Raw genomic sequence first — 18,818 nt, 5'->3', positions numbered from 1 at the left:
AAAGGTCATTTGCCAATGATTTTAGGAGGAATAACAGGAGATAGGTGGGTGAATAGTTTATTTATTTATTTATTTATTTATTTTTAACATTTAAATGATCTCTCAGCCTTTGTGAAACTGGCTCTCCTCACTGAGACTCCAGAAAGTGGACTATCTGCTTCTCCCGAGATTCTAATAAAGCTTCTATTCTTCACTTTGAGATATCTCTCAGTATTTTGAATTAGGGTTTGTTATACCACACAGAATCAATATTACCCTGCAGAAAAATGGGAGGGGAATGGGATATAAGAATAAGGGTAGGGTAATAGAAGAAAAGTCACCTTTGAGAAGGGAAAGGGTGAAAGAAGAGAGAAAATTAAATGGAAGGAAACTCAGTTAGCAATAGTAATTATAAAAGGAATTTCGAAGCAAGTTTCTCTAATAAGGCTTCATTTTTTAAACATAGAGGGAACTGAGTCATATAAAAAAAAAAAGGGCCATGCTCCAATAAATAAGTGATCAAAAGACATAATGTATACCCAAAGAGATATAAATTCATGCATAATCTTTGACCTGACAATAGTATTACTAGACATAAATACCAAAAGAGATTCAAAAAAAAAAAAAAAAAAAAAAGGAAAGTGACCTATATACAAAAAATATTCATAGCAACTCTCTTCTCAGAGAATTAGAAATTGAGGGAATGCCCATCAATCAGGGAATGTCTCAATAAACTGTGGTATGTGTTTGTGACGGAATATTATTTGTTCTATGGGAAGTGATGAGCAGAATTCTCTCAAAAAAAAAAAAAAAAAAACCCAACAACAACAACCTGGAAAGTCTTCCATAAACTCAAGCAAAGTGAAATGTACTATATACAAAGTAATAGCAATGTTCTGGGATGACCAGCTGTAAATGACTTTGCTATTCTCAGTAGTACAATCATCCACAACTACTCTGAAAGACTTATGATGAAAAATCCTATCTCCACCCAGAGAAGGAACTATTTGTGTCTGAATACAGATTGAAGCATTCTTTCTTTTTCTTTATCTCTCTTTCTCTCTTTTTTAAACATAATTTTTCTTGAGGATTTTTATTTTCATTAGAGTAGGAGATCTGTGTTTTCTTTCACAACTTGACTTTTATGAAAATGTTTTGCATAACTTCACATGTGGTTTCTTAATTGTATGTGAGGATAGGAAAGAGAATCTAGAACTCCAAAAATTTAAAAACAAATGTAAAAATTGTTTTGAATGTAATTGGGGCAAAATCTTAATTTAAAAAAAAAGAATGATTTTCTGAGAGTCAGACAATCTGGACTTAAATCCTACTTTAAATACATACTTCTTATATGGTGCTGCCATGGTCAGAAATTATATGCATTCTAACCAAGTCCTTCCTGTTGCCATTGACAACTTTATCACAAAGGGAGATAAATTTCTGGGACTGTTATCTTGTCAGCATCAGGAAGGTTTGCTGAACTCATCAAATCATTAAGGATCCTGCAGATAAGAATCCCTTCCTTCCTCTGAGCAGATGCATTTCACATATTCTTACCCTACAAATAACCTTTATAACCAAAGCACCTTAATTATCATACTCTATTTCCTGTTGTCCCATCATGCAGTTACTGATGTAGACAAAATATGCATGGAGTTTGTTCTCCAGTAGGACCCTCCCTAACGCCAATCTAAATTGAGACCCCACCCTTACTCTTCACATCTAACTTTTAAATGATTGCCTTCAGTCATCATTTTGATTAATGCCATGCCACTTTTATGACAATAAAGGGTCCCTTGTGATCATGATAATACCTTTTGTGAGTTTTGCACATTCAAAACTGCTCTCCCCGAATCTGGTGCTTCATAAATATGACCTATTGTATAAGTCAATACACACAATAATTTAATCTTTCAGATTCTCAAGCTTCTTTCTTAATTGTAAAATGTGGAAAATAATAATGCTCCCATTACCTATCTAATAGAATCCTAGTGAAGAATGTAATTTGTAAATGTTAAAGTGACATGAAAAAATATGAGTTGTTACTACTTTGATCTTCCTTATTTGGAAATGTGGATTACTATATCTAGAAATTTATGAGACATAATTTAGAAAATTTATACAGATATACAACATTCAGACCAGATTTTATCATTTAGAAATTACTACAGGGTCATTTTAATTAACCATTTTTTTTTTTTTTTTACAATATGCTTGTGAGATAAAACTAATTTTCTTCAACTCAAGGATGAATTATGATTCTCACAAAAATTTAGAATTCCCACTATCTTGGGTCAGTTAGTTAGACCTGACATTACCATGCCATTCCATTAAAATGGGCATAATACTGAGTAAATGTGGTATCAGGCATTTGAAGAAAAAACATTGCAGGTGTGAAGATTAGTGGATTAGCCAGAGAATGAACGGGAAGCAAAGAAGCAGGTGTGTCCACTGCTTGATAAGTGAATAATGTTCTTGCCAGAGTAGAAAGTAGTAGAACAATTACATTGTTCCCTGCAAATAACCTATCATTAAATAAACACACTTGCTATTTTAAAAATTAACATATTTAGCATAAACTGTGTAGTTGCTTTGTTCTCTGGATGCATTCAATGATTCTAAGCAACTATCACTAAACAAACAACTATATCAGAGATATGTTAGGAAGAAGGCAGGATCACCACTGAGAATTATTATTATTTTTTAGTGGAATTCACTAAAGGGATTTTGCTAAAATGTCAGATCTTTAGCCGCAACAAATGATTTTTGGTTACAGTCCCCACAAAATCCTGGAGGATCTTAGTAATTTAGAACCACTTTTTCTCTTTTCTCCAAATACATTGTCTTTCTCAAATCCTTCTATCTCTCAAAAAAATCTCCTTGGAATGCTAGTATTCCCATTTATTCTTATCATGCTGATTCTAAATACTACACTTGAAAGCATTTTGTGATAATTAATGACAATATAGTAAAAGTAATGTTAGGTATTTGTTGAGTACTGGGTTTGATGAATATAAAACAAATGTTATACTGTGGTTACTCCTAACTTCAAGGTTAAGAACAAGAATCTAGCTGAAGAAACAGAAATAAGAAACCATTTTGAAAAAAATTATAGCTGACCTATATATACTTCTTTGCATTTCCTCCACAGTGGCTCTCTATTAACACAAATAACAGATTCCTCCACTTGGCATTTGAAACCTTTGTAGCTACCTTTCTAATTTTATTGTTATAATTTGTTGTTATATTACATTTGGCATTTATAATTATATTATATAATTATCTATCTATCTATCTATCTATCATATCCATTCTATTTAACTCTCTTTCCCTTGCTCCATGATCTAATGAAGCTAGTTTTCTTCATTGCAGCTAGGTGATTTAGTGACAGAGGCGGGGCCTGGACTAAGAAAAAACTGAGTTCAAATTTGGCCTTGACACTTAATAGCTGCTCTGTGATACTAAGCAAGTTATTTAGTCTGTTTGTTTCAATTTCCTCATAGGAACATAGAAAGCATAGGACAATATTTAATAATTAACTATTGATAGGTTTTAAAAGCTACTAATAAGTTCATTCTGATGTATAAAATAAAGCCATATCTTGATATAGCTACAGAATATTAAAATTAAAATTGTATTAATTTTATAAGTATTTATATAATATAAATATAATCATATATGTCAATATATTAATATTAATATTAAATAATATATAATACAATAATATATTATTTATATAGTATCCATAGTATAGTATTTATGTAGAATTTTCTAGATACTATTTATACATTATATTTCACACAATGATACATATATGTATTTTTATATGTATATATGTATATTATATGTATATATGTATATTAATAACCTATAATAAATATAAAACATGATATATTTATATAACATTTACATAGCATATATCTATGTAAAACATGGAATTACAGTGCATAATTTTATAATTATAACATATTAATCATTAATAAGGATTATACATTTAATAATATTAAACTGAAGGATAAGTTATGATGATATTTATGGAAATCTATCCTTTTCCTCTATTCTTTAACATTAAGAGGTAGTGTCTTTTATTGGCAAGGCAGAGTTGAACAGAACTAATGCCACCAAAATCTCTAATAATGAAATGAAGATGAAGTAGTTAGTACAATTTGAAAATGTCAGCATAACATGATATGAACTGAGTTTTTTAAGTGACCTTTTGAAACTCAAATTCAAAAAATTAAATCTAAGACATGAAAATATTTGCTTATTGGATTGAGGCTTTCTACCATGAATACCCTCTTCAATTTTTTTTCTCCTAGTTTCAAGTTTGCTGAGCTTTAAGTATATGTTAGGATTATTTTGAAATGAGAAAATTCCTTTCCAATCATCCTAAAAATGAAAACAAGGGAGAGTATGTTGTTAACTGGATAGAGAAAACTGATAGGTAAGAGAACTATTAATTCTGTTTCTTCACATTGCCTGAAAAATGCCAATTTCTCTAGACTGGCTTAATTTCCTTTATCAATAACAACAAATAAATTTATATGGGTGTGAAAGACAAGAAAAGGGGAAAAATGCATTATGTGTCTTTTTTCCTTCCAAATTTCAAATAAAACCTTGGGTCAGAGAATAAATATGTCTGGCAACATAAGTATCAAATAGTTCTAAGACAGGAAGACTAGTGATGAAGAAGGAGGGAAGGAGATAAGTAATTGTTAAACACCTATAACTATATGGCAGGTGCTAAGTTCTTTAGAAATAGCTCATTGATCTTCATAAAAACTCTGAGAAGTAGGTTCTATAAGGGAAAATAATTTATAAATAATTAGCTAAATAAATAATATATATATACAATAGATTGAAAGCAATTTGAGAAGGGATGGAACTAGCAGCTGGGAGAAGAGAATAATGAGAAGCTTCCTGTAGTATATGGGATGTGACCTAAGTTTTCAGAGAAAATTAGAAGCATATATGAAAGGACAGAGCATTCCGGACATAGGAGAAAGCCACGACAGAGGCACAGAGATAGGAGATGGTCAATCATATTCAAAGAACTTCAAGCAAACTAGTATAGCTGGATCCTAGAAATAATGACATCTCCTTATGGTATCCCAAAAAGACACTCCATCTTTCAACTCCAGGTACTTTTTTTCTATCACACATACCCAGAACACTCCCACCTCATCTCCACTTACTGGATTCCCTGATGTTCTTTAAGTCTAAACTAAAATCCCACTTTGACAACTAAATGAAAGGATGGATCCAAGTGAGGAGAAATTAATGGCAGGCAAACTAACTGGCAGGCTATTGAAATAATCCAGGTGTGAAAGAAAGAAAACCTGTACTAGAAAGGTGACAGTATCACAAGAGAGACGAGGAATGCATTCAAGAGATATTGCATCAGTAAAATCAATAGGTCATTATCCATGGGGTGGGAGTATATGAGAAAATTAATGAAGAATTGAGGATGACATCTAGATTGTAAGCCTGGAGACCTAGGAAGATTGTGTTGCTATTACCAGTAATAGCGGAGTTTGGAAAGAGAGTAATACAGAAGCTTGGAGAGGGAGATAATGAATTCAATTTTAGATGTGTTGAGTTTAAGATGTCAATTGGAATCCAGTTTAAGATGGCTGAAAGCTAGTTAGAAATTCAAGACTGGAATTCAGCAGAGAGGTTAGGTCTGGATACTTACATTTGAGAATCATCAGTAAGAGATGATAATTCAATTCCTGAGAGCTGAAGAAATCATCAAGTAATATAGTATAGAGGGAGAATTGAAAAGGGCCCAGGACAGTGCTCTGTGGGCCACCCAAAGTTAGTGGATGTGATCTGATTAATCATCCAGCAAAAGAAACTGAGAAGGACTGGTCAAATAGGTAGGAGGAGAACAAGGAGAAAGTGATATTTTAAAAACCTAGAGCCAAGACAGGATCAAGAAGAGAGTGATCAAATGTGTCAAAGCATTCAAAAAGGACAAGAAAAATAAGAATTGAGCAAAGTTTGAATTTGGCAATCAGGAGATTATTGAGGTCTCTAGAGAGAGTAGTTTTGGTGAAATGAAATGAAGTTGAAAACCAGATTATAGAGCATAAACAAAAAAGAATGAAAGGGGAAGAAGCAGAAGGAATTTGTACTAGGAAAGGAAATTTCCACATACAGGAGTTCTCTAAACCAATCAAAGTATAGATCTAGTACCTAAACCTATCCTATGAATAACTTATTCAAACAATGCTTTATGATTTACAAATGGTTACAAGCTATATAATTGTTGCTGTTAGTATTGAGCTTACTTTCCAAATCTGTAAAATAGGAATAGCAATATCATCTCACAAGATTGTTATGAACATTAAATGAGATAAAATATGTAGTGATTTACAAACCTTAAAGCTACATAACATGTTAGCTATTATTCTTAAATTAATAATAAAGAAATGACCACCAAGATCTACAGTTTCTTCCACAGAACAAAGATAATTAAAAAAAATAGGAAAGAATAGGAAAATTGGACTGTTTTTCCTACTGTCATTGCATCTATGTTTTTGGCACTCTTATCTGCTCTTCAGGAAGGTAAGAGCTGGCTATTTACTCTGTCATTGGGCCAACCAGACAACTTGGGAATGAAAAATGAAAGTTTTGGGTTTTTCTTTCTCTCTGGCATTGTCTGTTTCTGTCTCTTTCTAAGAATTATTTTGGTTTGCAAAAGAAATCTAGGAGGAGTAGGCCTTTATAATCATAAGACATTTAGTGTTGGTATTGGCTATAATACATGGAGATAGATACTACATTGAAATGATTGAAAAAGTTATAGATTTAATAACTTATGAAGGAATTAGATTCCTCTTTTGATAAACAGTCTAAAGTTCATGGTCTTTTATTTGAAAAGCAGCCAGCAATGTAAAATGTAATTTAAATAAAATTTTAAAAATAAGGTCACAAGAGAAGAACATAAGAATAAAAACTAATTTCAAACATGTGGAGTAACAAAATTGTATAAATTAAAAAAATAATCTTTAAAAGTTCCTATTTGATTAATTATATACTTTTCATTCAATTAGAATTCTGTAAACTACATTCTGCTTATAATTCCATATAAAATTTTATGTTTTTCATACAAGAGCAAATAAACCGAATAATTTGGCTGAATTTCCAGCACTGCAAAAATTAGTTTGAATCCTCTGCATGACCACTAAGACTTTGTGGGGGCAGGAGAGAAACATGTCTCTTTGCCAAAATCAAATTGTTATTTAAAATATTCCCAGAGGGTTTTAAAAGAAAGCATTCCCCCATAACTGTTCTGAATCTACAATCACAATCTAAATTATCTGAGAACAGCAAATGAAAATCAAATTGCAGAAAACATTCTGATCTCTTCTTACCTTAGTGTGTAGTCTCAAAAGTAAATTTACCCCAATTTCTTTAAGCATCTTTTAATAAAGAGCAATTCCAGACATTTTCCATTTGCCTCCCTCATTGAGAATAACAATTTTGCCTCATGGAAGGTGAAAAATGACATTTATGTCTTTCACCCAGAGTCTTTTCAAATGAGCAAATGGTGTTCTGCAATTGTGCTTACCTTGGTGAAAAGCCTTGGGTGAACCAGCAAGCTAAGCTTATAAACCTAAGTGTCTGAAAATGAGTGCTGAATAGACATACTCCAGGAATGTAATTTGCAACATAACCAGAAAAGGAATGAAGGATAATAAAAGCAAAGAGTGATTTCCTCAACTAAAGATCCTATAAAATCAATATTAATACATAGACATATGATGTTGACTAGACAAAAATGAAATGTGAGAAAACTATTAATATAATAAATTATCAAAGACTAAGCATATGAGTTGCTATTCTTATTCTTTTCACTATCAAATAATCAATACTACTTATTCTTATTACCATTATTCTCATTGTTATATCCCTATTATTATTATTTCTATCACTTTTTCCTTTCCACTATAGTTTTACTCACTTATTTAATGCATTATTATAGTATTTAGGATGACCATGGATTCTGAAAGGCTATTCTAGGAGAACATAAAAACTGATAATTCTCAGAACCTAGAAAAGCTTTGTCTCTACCAGCTTTGTGATTGAACAAGTAGCTTCTACTAAACTATAATCTCCTCGAAGATAAGAATTATATCTTCTCTAAATTTGTTATCTTCCTCAAGATCTATATGAGTGGTCTACACTGTAGATACATAATAAATGTTTGTATCCCATTGTTTTTCTATTTTTTAAAGGACAAAACATAAGGTTCTTTAATTCATATTATAACACTTGGGTTAACACTGGCACATAATAGGTAATAAAGTAAAGGCTTCTCAGACAATTTTCAGATGACAAAATTAAAGCCATCTATAATTATATGAAAAAATGCTCTAGATCACTATTGATTAGAGAAATGCAAATTAAAACATCTCTGAGATATCACCTCACATCTCTCAGATTGCCTAAGATGACTGGAAAAGATAATGATAAATATTGAAGGGAATGTGGGAAAACTGGGACACTAATGCATTGATGGTAGAGTAATGAAATGATCCAACTATTCTAGAGAATAATTTGGAACTATGTCCAAAAGGCTATCAAACTGTGAACATTCTTTGAATCAGCAGTGCTGCTATTGTCTGTATCTCAAGGAAATCATAAAGGATGGAAAAGGACCACATGTGCAAAAATGTTTGTAGCAGCTCTTTTTGTGGTAACAAAGAATTAGAAAATAAGTAGATGTCCATCAATTGGGGAACAATTGAATAAGTTGTGATATATGAAGATAATAGTACATTATTTTTCTAAAAATAATGAATAAGCTGATTTTAGAAAGATATAGGAAGATTTACATGAATTAATTCTGAGTGAAACAAAGAGAACAGAAACACATTGTACACAGTAACAGCAAAATTGTGAGATGATCAACTATGAAAGACTTGATTCTTCTCAGTGATTCAGCCATCCAAAGCAATTCCAATAAACTTTGGATAGAAAACATCATCTGCACCTAGAAAAAGAACTATGAAAATTGAATGTAAATCAACACAAGCGATGTTCCCTTCTTTTTCCTGTTTTTTTTATCCTCTTCTGTTTTTTTTCCCTTTTATTCTTTTTTCCTTTTCTCCTTTTTTTTTTAAATTTTTGTTTTGATTTGTTCCCTTTTATTGTGATTTTTCTCTTTCAACATGATTTATAAAGAAATGTATTTTAAAAGTTATTATTTATTTAAATATTTTAAAAAGTCAATATACATGTATAATCAGAAAAAAATGTTAAAAATAAAATGAAATAAAGGTTTCTTCTCATTCTAGCCAATAAAAGACATGACATTCTACTTCACTGACAAAATTGAGGAAATTAATTTGGTACTCTTTTCTCTGACCTAAGCTATACAATGGAAATCTCAACCTTGACCCATCTTTTCCCTCCATTGTTGCATTTTCCAAGGAAGAGGTAGTCTTTCATCTTCTAATAGTTGTACCTATGTCACATGTTTGATTCAATATTTGCTTCCATTTACTTGGCATGCAATCCTATCTCAGCCCTCTGTAACCAGACATCTGACGACTACTCCACTGAAATAGCTATTTTAAAGATTATCACATATTCTCACATTAGTACATTAGTTAAGCAACACAATACAGCAGAAAGAGCACTAGAACCAAAGAATCTAGGTTCAGATTCACCTCTTTTACTGCCTGCATGATTTGGGACAAGTAGCTTTACCTCTCTCAATTCTCAGTTCTCAATTCACTAACATTAAAGTTTTGCACAAGATGGTCTCTGAATTCCTTTCTCTTTCTAAATCCATTATCTTGTAGCCTCCAAACTATTAAAACTAAAAGCTATTTCTCAAAGGTCAAGTTCTTGAAATTTTCTCTTGCTTTTTATATCATTGGTCATATTTCCCTCTTGTATGATCTATTTTTCCTTGATATCTGGAGAATAGTTTCCCTGTCTTGGGACCTCTCTTTCTCTTTTCTTCTTTCTCCCAATTCTGACTTATCAATCAATCAAAGATTTCTATATATCTGTTTTGTGTCAGAGACTGTACTAGGTGGTAAGGATACAAAAGCAAAAATAAGATAAACCTTCCTCTCATGAAATCAATAATCACCTCTATGCATCTCTAATCTCTATGTATCTATCTATCTACCATCCTAGTTTAACTTCTGATCTCCAGTTCCACAGTCCCAAGAGTATGCTGGATAATTAACTTGAAGTTCATATCAGGTTTATTCTTCTCAATATGTACAAATGGAACTCATTATGTTCATCTCTATTCTCCTACCTCCATCCTGCCCATTCTCTATTTTCTCAAGTAAAGGTAATAGCATTATAATAGCATCTGGCATATGCACAGAGTGCCTTAAACTACATCTTTCCATGTGGAGGAGATTAGAAGACTTGCTTATAGGAGTGTCTCAGTGACACATAATGGAAATAACTTAGAGGTTCTGTAGAGGATGTGTAGATATTCCATATGTGATTTTAGCTATTTGAATAAGAGGTTCTTTAATTTACTCTGAAGACATTCAAAAAGGTCTGACAGCTTCACTACTATCTCTTTGCCTCATTTGGTGACTACCTTGCTCACAGAGACTCATGGGATCTTCCCCCATTCCTATCTCCCAGGTCTTGATTGTTACCTTCTACATCTGATCTTTTCTCCTTAAGATCGAGAGATTAGAATTATCAACCTATTGACTAGATCTGAAAGACTTTACACAATATATTCCTGCCAGTATTTGTTTGGTATAATCCATCCATGGCCAGCATCCCACTATTCGTATAATTTAAAGTTTCAGTCAGAAATTAAAACCTTATTCATAAATACCATCTCTTATTCAGCCATTTAAATATCTAAGGCAGTACTTCAACTACTATTAAGCTATTTGTTTGTACCTCCACTGCTCCTTAGTGTCTTATAAAGAGATATTCCTTTTAATTTTTGATCAACTTTTTTTTCATAATGTTTTACAAATACATATGAACCATAAACAATTATTTTCTTGTATATCTTTTCATCTGTCAAAGGATAAAATAGCTACATTCTTTTGGTCTTCTTGTTATAGCCATTAATTTATAATGGCTAAACACTGGTATGAAATTGTTAAAAATCACCTTTGATATACTTTTCTTCAGTCATTTTTTATTTTTTTTTTGGAGAATAGTTATTTCTTTTTTTAAGGTTATTTTGGAATTGTTTTAATTGCTTATGATTTATTTTTCTCATTTTTATTCCTTATTTTATTTTTTTCTCTTAAATAATTGGCGATCTGATTGTATACCAATTCAAGAATAACTCCTGGTTCGAGGATTTGTTTTTCCTTTGGTTAAAAAATAATCAATTTCATTTGCTATGTCTAGCACTTTCCACTTTTCTTAAAAAAATAATCTTGATGGATAGAAATGAGATTTCCATGTGAACTATCAGTCTATGTTTTCTCTCATTCCTTATTCCTGAAACATATTTTCCAATATATTTTCTTCTTCTATGCTCACACTTGCATTGAATTATATGTTTTACACATAAATTATATAATTATATGTAAGTTTAATTTTAAGTATATTTATTTTTTTCATATATTATCTCTATCTGCTTTTCCATATCCTAATGTTGACACAAAAGATGTAATTATTGTCATAGTAGTATTTCTAGAAATGTTTACCATAAATGATATTTCTTATTGCTTTGGATTTGAGATAAAACTACTTCTATCACCTCCTTTATTAGCTCTTTTCTTTAGTTTCAACTCTTTTTTTGTCTTCTGGTTTCATTTCTAGCAAGCAACCCAAATAGCAAAACTTTTTCAATAATACGTCTTCTTATCACTGAACAAAGATCTCACACTTAGAGTATCAACATCTAGCTAGAAATGGTATAAAAACTCTTGTGATTCTTTAAATACCTTATTCCCTCTCACACTGCTCTGACACAACCACAGCAGAATCAAAAACAGGGCAAATACTCATATAGTGAATTAAAGAGAGATGAATACGGAGAGGTTAAAGGAAGCTTAATAGTTGACAGCCTTGAATGGAACATCTAGATTATCCAGTGACCAGGAAAATCATTGCCTTTTTAAAAAAATAGGATATAGAAATATACAAAGCAGGCCTAGTGGGATTTTTAGATTCATTGCATTTCTAACCTAGACTAGAGAAATAATCCTCAGAAAATATGTACAGAGAGATACAGAGATAGATATTCTAATTATATGCTAATAATATTAAAAATTAATAATTTATAAATACATATATAAATTTTAATTTTTTGATATCAGATGAAATATTTGAATCATTTGGGTATAAATCTGTTTTAGTGGTCAATTTTAGATTGATTTTTGTTACAATAGCATCTTCATGGCCCCAAATTTAGCATGTGGATAAAGAGTGAAAAATAAAAAAGCACTGGAGTGTGGTGTTACAAAGTTTTAAACCAAACAAAAAGGACTTTGTTTGACTAATATATTTTTTGCAGGTGGCTTTGTGTTCCAAGGGAAACAAACCCTGCTGATTTTTTTAGAACGGCTCATGACATATTTCACAGCATGTACATTTAAAAAAAATACACACTACCCTAAAAATATTCCAGTCTAGCATGACTGCAGGCTGTCAGGATGTTATATCTTCATTTTTATACTTCCTGCTGATATTTGGAAATTGTTGCAATCCAATGTTTAATCAATGCTTTCTTTTTGTCTGGAAAAATAGATATTAAATAGAGCAGGGCATAGGGCCTGCCACTTATGCAGGATCAGCTCTGAACTTATGAGATTTATCTTTTTTCAACTTGCTGTGTTCAGTGAGAGTCAGCAAGATGCAGTGGACAAAAAAGTAGTCTAACAGCAAAGATGACCTGGGTTCAAATCCTGCCTCTGACACATAATTAGTTATATGATCCTGGATAACTTGATTAATTGCTTAATGTCAGGCAACTTTGTAAGAGTATAAATTGCAGAGAAAGTTTTGATAAACAGTGGTCTAGGAAAGTAGCTATTAAGCATTTTTGGTGTCCTGCTGCCTGGACTATTTGGCAGAATTTATGGATTCATTCTTAGAATTATATTTTAAATGCATAAAATAAAATATATAGGAAAACAATTATATCAAAATATAATTAACAAAATATTTTAAAAACAAGTTAATGTTTAAGAACTTAAGAACTCTTGGTCTAGGGAGTTTCATAACTAGGAGTTCGCTCTACTAATGAAATCAGAGGTCCATTAACTGTCCCTATCTTCAAAAAAGTTTTTTCTTTCTATGCACTCATTCAGTCCAATGTAAGGGTCCAAAGAGGAAGCTCAGACAGTGCAATAAGGAAGCACAAAGGCCTTGAAGCCAGAGATCCCCAATGTGGTTTTCCATGAATAAATAGGGACCACCTGGTGAGCAGAAGCTCTGGTGAGAGCGTGAGTCATCAATGGGAGGTGTGTCCTTCTCTAATTGGCTGTGCATGTGACCTCATAGACCCGATATAAGAAGTGAGGATCAGAAAGCAGAGATAGGGCAGGAGGTGACCACATGGAATAAAGATCTTAAGCTTGCATTGCAGTTTCCTTGGGGGCTCTGTTGAACATGAGAACCACTGCTCAGTGAGGCAGTAGCTAGAGATCTCTGAAGACCTCTGATTGAAGGCTTGGGAATTAGATGTGACTGGTAATGGTAGCTCTGGGTGAGAGAAGCTACAAAGGTGGTGGCCGATGTGGAGGCAGCAGTTACCAGGCCCCAAAATCGGGAAGGTTCAGCAGCCCCTCTTTAGAAGGGAAAGTGGAGAAGCAGTATGGGTCTAGGTATGAGTCTACCTACGACCAAGCCCGAGAGAAGGCAGCTCAAAGCATACAAGTTGGAAAATCGGAGGGGTGACCTTTTAACAAAAAACATGCCCGATGGAGAGCAAGGGGTTTGCTCCCCGATACCGAGGCATTTATGCCCTTCATTAGTACATTTACCGGGGCTATATGCCCTCAGATGATCAAGATAGCAAAGATGAAAAGAATACAATAAGAATTGAACAATAGGAAATTTGCCTTCCACCCACTGAGTACAGGTCAGCAAGAAAGGATGGGTGGGGGGATTAAGTAGATAGAACAAAAGATGCAGGAACTTCACCTGCAGGCAGAGTTAGAGGACAAACCAAAGACTACTTTACCACAGACAATTAGAACAAGTGCAACAGCTCCACCTAAAGATTGAGGCAGAGAACAGACAAAAGATTATTTCACAGCAGAGAGAACAAGAACTACAAGAGCTCTGCCTACAGGCTAAGCTGGAGAAGAGACAAAAGAGTACTTTACAAAGACCTGTGGCTTTTTCCATAGAACACAAAAAGAGCCACCCCACCCCCCATCCCCAATTTTACAGAAAGCTTTGATAAGGGCAGCTTCTAAGGGGGAGGATGTAATTCCATGGGATTCCTATTGGGGCCTTCAGGCCTACTCAGTAAAAGAGGACTGGGCCGGAGGTCAGACGTCCCAATCCCATTTAAAATGTTGAAGGAAATGAAACAAGCTTGTATTAATTATGGCTCGAATGCTCCCTTTACCCTACAAATGTTACAGCTATTATCAAGTAGGTATGCCTTCACCCAAATGACTGGAAATGCCTGGTATCTGCCTGTTTTACCCTTGGCCAGTCACTTGTATGGTTATCCGAATTTGCTAAATTGTCCCGGAAGTATGCCGTGGCCAGTGCCCATCAGGATCCAGAAGAGTCTGTGCTTGTAATTACTGGCACCGGCTGCTACTCCACAACTCGGGCTCAGATTTTATATGAAGTGACTGTTTCCATCTATCTTACAGTGCGCTATACAGGCTTGGGAGAGAACAGACAAGGAGGGGTTGGTACAGCACCATCTTATTTCAATGAAGCAGAACCTGTTCAAGATTATGTGTCCCAATTAAGAACAGCAATTGACAGAGTTATGGGGAAAGGTGGCGCTTCTGACCTTCTCTTCAGGCAACTTTTAAAAGAGACAATGAATAAAGTGTGCAGTTGTGTAGTGACTGGACTTTCAAAAGAAGCTCCTATCTCCAAGATTATAGACAAATGTTATGAAGCAAATTATGAGGCTGTTAATGCAGACACAATGGCCTCAGCTATAGCCCAGGGAATCACACAGGAGATGAACAGGAAGGATCAGGGAAAGAAATGTTATAGCTGTGGCAGAAAAGGACATTTCCAAGCCCAATGCCATAAGCAGCCACTAGCAGGGCGGGAAATCCCTTTGCTTTGCTTGTGGCAAGATAGGGCATGTTGTAAAATTTTGTAGGACCAGGATGAGAAGTAATTCCAGGGAAAAGAGCCCCTACGGGAGCCCCAAATGCATACCTGATAGATCAGGAACTTACCTAGAGAAGAGCTACAGAGTTCAAAGAGATTTATCAAGCCCTGATGAGGAATATACACAGCACTTGGTGAATGCAGTTGAGGGTTTTGATATCGACCCATGGACCACTGCACATATTGAGATACAACCCAAGGCTAGAGATAGATTAGTGACTGGACTCTCAGACTATGCACCTGTAATTGTACATACTATGATATTAAAACATATAGAACCATTTATCTTGGTCACCAATCCTTACCCGTATCCTGTGAGCTTAAAGGGAGATCATCCAATTGCCAAAGCACTCCCATTACATCCCTTTGGTGAGGTGAATTTTACTCAGATGATTGGGCAAGAAAAACTCATGTGTACTATTTATATAGAAAATAGGCCTTTTCAAGGACCGATTGATACAGGGGTTGATATATCCATTATAACAAAACTTGATTGGCCTCCTGAATGGCCGCTTCAGACTCAAAAACAATATTTTGAAAGGCCTTTCTGCCCTGAAATCACCACAATCATGGTCTGCAGAAGCCTCTGCAGCATTACTATCTATTCCTTTGCTGTGTGCTTGTCTTACCTCTAGAATTGATCCTTCATAGCCCTTGATGTTATCGGCATTTGTTGTTAAGTCCTTTTTTACCACATTGCACTAAGGTGAGCATCCCATAGCATAGCTACTAGACCTTCATGCATTCTGTCTGATAAGATTGAGGGACTTGATTCCTTTTTGTAGCAATGTTGCCAGGGCACCATACTTATCTCAGGATGGTTTCCTCAATTGGCTCTTAGTATACCAGCATAGCAGGTGCTTGCTATTGCCCAGGATGACTTAATGTGGGCTGTCCTGTTACAGTTTTGTCCCTTGGTGCTTTTGCATACTTCTCAGCCATTAGGCAACTGTACAAAACATTAAGGATAAGTATCGCCACTGGATCTCTTTCCTCAGAGCCAGTGCAATGCCTTAATGTTTGTACTGATGCTACCAAAGATCACAGGGCCGCAGTATACAGGGAGGACACTCGAGAGATATATATCCTTGACACCCCTTATGATTCCACACAGAAAAATGAGTTATATGCCCTCATATATACCATGCAACGATATCAAGAGGCTAATAATATCATTACTAAAAGTCTTTATGCCTGTCAAGCTGTCCAACAGCTACCACATGCATATATAGATGACCGGCACTCTACTGTCACTGATTTTCTTCATCAGGCTCAGGATGCATTGAACAACAGAGCCGCACCTCTTTTAATCATGCATGTTAAGTCTCACACTGATGGTATTGGTCCCATATTTGACAGCAATAGGGTAGCTGATGCCTTTCTCTATCCTTTGTGTGGCTTCTGGTCTGATTCTCCTGCCCAAAAGACACATGCTTCATTTCATGTATCTGCCTGCTCATTGTGGAGGCTGTATTTCTAAAGCAGAAGCTGCATCTCTAAAGCAGAAGCTGCAGCTATTGTTTGCCACTGTACTACTTTTGCTCCTTTTCGTATTGCTCCACAAAATACTGCAATGAATTCTCGTGATAAGTCACCCATCCTATGGTAAATGGACATTACTCAAGTTAAAAGGCAGTGCATCCATGTAACCACAGATACACATTCTCAGTTCCTCATGGCTTCACTCCAGGCAAGAGAAGCAGTTAGGCATGTAATCAGCCATCTTTATCATTGCTTTTCTATTGCAGGAGTCCCATGTGCACTTAAGATAGATAATGGACCAGCTTATATATCTTCTGCCTTTCAGTCCTTCTGCACTGAATTTGGCATTGCCCATTCCACTGGCATCCCATATAACCCTACAGGCCAATCCATTGTTGAACAGGCTATTTGTACCCTCAAGAGGCTCCTGTCTAAGCAAGAAAAGGGGGTACCGGGGTTTACAAGACCCTCCACCTGACTCACACAGGCCCACTTCAATGTGGTGATATATACATATAATTACTTACAATTTTCACATTCCTTGGATCTCACCTCAGCAATGCGCTTCTGGCAGATGCAGAAGGCGCGGCTAACTGGCTGACAAGGACCAGAGCCCTCTCTCCACTTAGAAGAGCTTAGATGGCCTCTGGAAGGGCTTGAGTTGGGTCAAGGTTTGGGGTCGCGGGTATGGTCTTGTCTTCCAGATGCAGACCCAACAACAAAGGAGTGGATCCCAACCAGAAATATCCGTGACCTGGGAAATCAAAAAGAAAAGGACCAGACGATGGCCCAGAAAATCAGCCAGATGTCAGCAGCCCTTCAGATGCCGATGGCAGTCATGTCCCTCCTGACTGTGACATCAAAGACGGCAGACGCAGCACCAGTGTAGCATCTGAATTGGACTATCCTAGGTGATGCACAACACCTAGAGACTGACAGAACTGGACAGTGCGCTTGTGCGCTTCTCCTATGGTGACCCGATTCATATAGTGGCCTAGAGAGAGGCTTCCTCCTGTTTTCCACATGTAGACAAGGCCTCTAAATTAGTGGGTGAAAAACCAACATGCCCACTTGCTAGAGTTAGTGAGGCAGTGCTACAGGACAAGACTTTTCTTGCATACACCTTCCTCTGTGCCTTTCTTTATTAGATACCAAAGGGTGTATACAATTGAAACCACTTATGACATTCTACCTCCTTGAGCATGACTTTCTTGAGTAGGTTGAACACCACGTTATCCTTGCTTGGTTTTGGCCCCTGTTGGGCCTAGTTCTTACTGTTTTACTTTTGTTTGCCTTTATTCTGCCATATACACTCTATAATCTCATTGATCAAGCAAGCTACTGTTGATGTAAAAGTTAGCTTGATGTGATAAATGGTCCCTGCTTTACAAGAAAAGGGAATTGTAAGGGCCGGAGGAGGAGTCACATACAGTGCAAACAGGAAATAAACAGGCATTGTTGCCTGAGACCCCCAGAAGTGGTTTCTGTGGATAAACAAGGACCACCACATGGGGAGGAACTCTGGTCACATTGAGATCACATCATCAATGGGAGGTGTCTCCTTCTCTAACTGGCTGTGCATGTGACCTCATAGACCCCATATAAGGAGTGGGGACAAGGAAGTAGGGCTAGGGCAGGAGGTGAACACATGGAATAAAGATCTTAAGCTTATATGCAGCTGGCCTCTGTTGAATGATGGCCAGAGATTCTGAAGACCTCTGATTGAGGTAAGATTGGTAAGGAACCACTGTGTGAGACAGTAGCCAGAGATAATCTGAAGGCCTGGGAATTGGGCATGACTGGTAACAATAGCATCTGAGTGAGAGAAGCTACAATCCATCTGACAAATGGGACCTTGGGGAAGCAATGGAGAGAACCTAAATTTTAGAGGTAAAAGATAGGAGTAGGAATCAAGGATCTAAGATGTTCCAGCTTATCATGAAAATGTGATGTAGTCTCTTTTTGGGTCAGCTTTTTTTAAACTGGTAAATGATAATAATATATTATCTGTCTCAGAATATGATACAGAGGAAATGTTTTATAAGTTGTAAATGCTTGCTCTCTCTCAAGATAAGTGG

General features: G+C 35.2%; 1 protein-coding gene and 1 long non-coding RNA gene across 3 annotated transcripts in view; one reads left to right on the top strand and one right to left on the bottom strand.

Moving 5' to 3' along the window:
- Positions 1-18,818, bottom strand: part of CHRM3 (cholinergic receptor muscarinic 3) — a 616,899-nt gene that overhangs the window by 22,349 nt on the left and 575,732 nt on the right. The gene's annotated exons all lie outside the window — the stretch shown is intronic.
- Positions 18,281-18,818, top strand: part of LOC116423366 — a 150,024-nt gene continuing 149,486 nt past the window's right edge. The window contains exon 1 of the long non-coding RNA XR_004233955.1: positions 18,281-18,467. This is a non-coding gene — a long non-coding RNA (uncharacterized LOC116423366). The remainder of the gene's footprint in view (positions 18,468-18,818) is intronic.

Source organism: Sarcophilus harrisii, chromosome 4, assembly GCF_902635505.1.
Source record: "Sarcophilus harrisii chromosome 4, mSarHar1.11, whole genome shotgun sequence".
In the NCBI taxonomy this organism is placed as follows: domain Eukaryota; kingdom Metazoa; phylum Chordata; class Mammalia; order Dasyuromorphia; family Dasyuridae; genus Sarcophilus; species Sarcophilus harrisii.
The sequence above is the reverse complement of the archived record's forward strand: the minus strand, read 5'-3'. Positions and strand labels throughout refer to the sequence as shown.